The sequence below is a fragment of the Saccopteryx leptura genome, chromosome 9 (genome assembly GCF_036850995.1).
Source record: "Saccopteryx leptura isolate mSacLep1 chromosome 9, mSacLep1_pri_phased_curated, whole genome shotgun sequence".
Classification (NCBI taxonomy): Eukaryota; Metazoa; Chordata; class Mammalia; order Chiroptera; family Emballonuridae; genus Saccopteryx; species Saccopteryx leptura.
This window is the reverse complement of record NC_089511.1, coordinates 66,079,142-66,083,007: the sequence shown is the minus strand read 5'-3', so window position 1 is coordinate 66,083,007 and position 3,866 is coordinate 66,079,142. Positions and strand designations below refer to the sequence as shown.

General features: G+C 35.0%; 1 non-coding gene across 1 annotated transcript; it reads left to right on the top strand.

The window, feature by feature from the left end:
• Positions 1-225: 225 nt before the first annotated feature.
• Positions 226-349, top strand: LOC136381647 (small nucleolar RNA SNORA28). Its single transcript, XR_010747131.1, has one exon. It is a non-coding gene; the product is annotated as a small nucleolar RNA SNORA28 (small nucleolar RNA).
• The last annotated feature ends 3,517 nt before the right edge of the window (positions 350-3,866 follow it).

Here is a 3,866-nt window from a genome sequence, read left to right as displayed (position 1 = left end):
ATGAATAAAAATATAACTATGTGTTATATCCCATTAAAATTGGGAATATTTTATATATATATAAAAATTATATATAAAAATAATAAGCACATTAGACATTCTAACTCCTGGGTAGGACACAATCAATGATAGACACAGAATGAAGAGGATAAATACATAACATACTGTATATCAAGGTAGAGATTAATGAAGGTCAAATAAAAAGCAAAATATTGAATATATTGCAAGCAACTCTCTGTGGCAGATGCAAAACTGGCTGACACAATTTGAGCTTGCTATACTAACAAAGTCTAACCTATTCGGGTACTCTCTCCTCCGTGAGACAAACCTTTATATAGACTTAGACAATGTAAAAAGAAAAGCAAAATATTCTTTGACATTTTAAAGGGCAATAAAGATTATATCTACTTGAGCAAAATTAGAGAAGGACTCATCTGGAGAAGAAAAATGTAAAGTTTTGTTCATGTAGGTGAAAAACAACTACTTTTAATCCAGAAGAAGATTAAAAAATCATAGAAGACTAGTGAATGTCTAGTTTGCTTCTGATAGTAACAAAAGCATTTTATAACCTTTACCAAGTTACCTGGAGCAGAGTCAAAATTATCTATCAAAATGTTGGAAAATGCAGAGTAAAATATTTTTGATGAGTTGAATGGGAAACTGGCTCACATATCAGGAATTCAGGAAGTTGACTATGCTTCTTATATTGTGTATCTTTCTTTATATATATATATATATAATTTTATTTTTTTAATGGAGCGACATCAATAAATCAGGATACATATATTCAAAGATAACAAGTCCAGGTTATCTTGTCGTTCAGTTATGTTGCATACCCATCACCCAAAGTCAGATTGTCCTCTGTCACCTTCTATCTAGTTTTCTTTGTGCCCCTCCCCCTCCCCCTTTCCCTCTCCCTCTCCCTCTCCCCCCTCCCCCCATAACCACCACACTCTTATCAATGTCTCTTAGTTTCACTTTTATGTCCCACCTACATATGGAATAATGCAGTTCCTGGTTTTTTCTGATTTCCTTATTTCACTTCGTATAATGTTATCAAGATCCCACCATTTTGCTGTAAATGATCCGATGTCATCATTTCTTATGGCTGAGTAGTATTCCATAGTGTATATGTGCCACATCTTCTTTATCCAGTCATCTATTGATGGGCTTTTTGGTTGTTTCCATGTCCTGGTCACTGTGAACAATGCTGCAATGAACATGGTGTATCTTTCAATTCTGATTTATACAGGGGAGGGCAAAGTAAGTTAATCGTTGTATGTGAAACAGTTTATTCTTGTATTATTTATTATTATATTATTTATTTGTTACAGCTGTAAACCTAATTTTGTCCACTCCTGCATATATATATGACATATATGTGATATATATATATCACATATATAATGTATATCTTATATATATTATATCTAAGAATTATTAGTGACATCAGGCCCAGATAAGACAGTCTCTGGATACATATAGAACTATACTGTATAGGTCTGACACTTAACAGAGACTGTCATGATTAGAGAAGTTTATTTATGCTCCTCACTCACTCCACCATTACCATTCTTTACTGTGGCTTTTGATGAAATTCAGAGTGCTTCACATTTCTTTGACAATCTTATTGACCCCTCTGGCTCCAAATGGACTTATTTCTGTGTATTTTAGATCACAAATCTTATTTGATTTCACCATAAGTATGTCCAGTATTTCTTTAAATTCATAATTTCAATTAATATTTGTCAACATCATGTTTGAGCAGTAGATCTGTGTTCTGAATAAATTTATTTGAAATGGCAGATCCTCTAAAAATGGTATACTATACAGTTGTAAGTAGTTCCTTGCCAATTAATGCAGTGGTTCCTTGGGTTACGATACAGTTCTATTTTTATGAGAGTGACATAACTCAAATTTTGGTGTAAGTTGAAACACATCCTAGCCTAAGTCACTTAGCTATCGTAACACAGTTGTAAAATCATAATCTAGAACATAAAAATACAACTAAGCCACAGAAAATGGAAAAGGACATAAATATACTGTACCGCCCACTGTACTGTGTATTCTCCTCCCGTGTGCAACCAAACTAGTTTGTCCACGTAGTCCGTGAGTACAACGCTAAGGGTGTAAGCTGAAACACTCTCATCTCAATTTTTTTTAAGTTTTTATGGGAGTTAGCATCATAAACTCAAAACATTATATGTTGAGACTGTCGCAACCTGAGAACCTCCTGTACTAGGTATTTTCACAGAGTACAGACAGTTATGTGAAGATGCCAGGGGTGAAAGGAAACAGGAGGCTTTCTATTTGTACAGTGTCAGTCTAGCACTTAATCAATAAAGTTTCTGGACCCTGTTCGAAACAACAGGACGGTACATTACTGAAACAGAGATTGCCATTGGACTAAGGATTGAAGTTTGAAAAAGCTGAAGTTTCTGATCAGTGTAGCACAACTGCTTAATGCCAATACAAATCTCCATTCCCTTTTCCATTCTGCTTTTCCAGAGACAATCAGACTTATGGAAGGTGTAATTAGTGAGGATTGGTTGATTCTGAAAAATAACACCGCCACAATCTGTGATGAAACCATATACTAAAGATTAGTATTTCCACCCATAATTCAAAAATGGTAATTTTATTTTTAGGAACTGTGAAGTAGGATAGGAAATGAAAAATATTCTAAAAGAAAGAGGCCTGTTAATCAAGACTGAATGAAAGGAAAAATTGTGGATACCTTTTTCCTCTTATAGTCTCTCTTCAAGTATGCTTTAAATTCTAACTTAAAGTATACTTGCTTTAGTTAGACAAGGTAACTTGCTTTCAGGTTAGACAAGGTAACAGTCTGCTCTTTAATCTTCATTATGACTGTCAAATATGGTTGTACAGCATTTGCCCTGCACAAAAGTGCTCAGCCCAGAGGACATAAGGGAACAAAATGCCAACCACCTTCTGTTTGTAGAAACTAACCTAAAGTATCCTAGAAAAATGGTAATTGTTGTAACAACACTGGCCTGACTCTCAGGAGATGGCTTTTTGTTCTAGAAAGAACACTAGTAATTAGAATTCTCTGGGACTAGAGACAGCAAATTGTAGTCAATTTTGATTCTGAAGGAGGAAGAGAAAATGAGTGTGGCATATGAGACATATGAGAGACAAGTTGGCCCTGGCTGGATACTCAATTTAAGAGTGTTGTCCCGAAACTACAAGGTTGTAAGTTCGATCCCCTGTCAGGGCACATACAGGAAGCAACCAATGAATGCACAACTGGGTGGAACAACAAATGAATGCTTCCCTTCTCCTTCCCCTCTCTCTTCCTTCCTCTCTCTGTCTCTCTAAAAACCAATAAAAATTAAGCCCTGGCCAGATAGTTTAATTGGTTGGAGTGTCATTCCAGAGAGCAAAGTTTACCAGTTTAATTCTCTAGTCAAGGCACATACAGGAGCAGCTCAATGTTTCTGTTTCTCTCTTTCTCCTAACTTCACTAAGAGAGATAGAAATAGAGAGAGAGAGAGATAGAGAGAAAGAGAGAGAGACGTGTTCTAGATTATTATGCTATATTTCAAAGAAAAATAAGATGGGAAGATTAATAAGGCTATAGATTAATCCACAGTGCTGTACTCAATACATAAGCTTTATTGTATTGACATAAACTTACATTGTAAAATCAACATGGCCAGTCTTTATTTAGGTGGTAATGCCTGTATCCTAATGTGATGTCCATTAAAAACAAGATGAATGGGCTGTAAGCACTTACTACATGTTTACTGAGTGAACTTATCAATAAATAAAACCACATTTGTATTATCTCTTGTTTGCAGAAAAAATGACTTATGTTTCCACAAAAGGGGAAAGATTTAAGACAC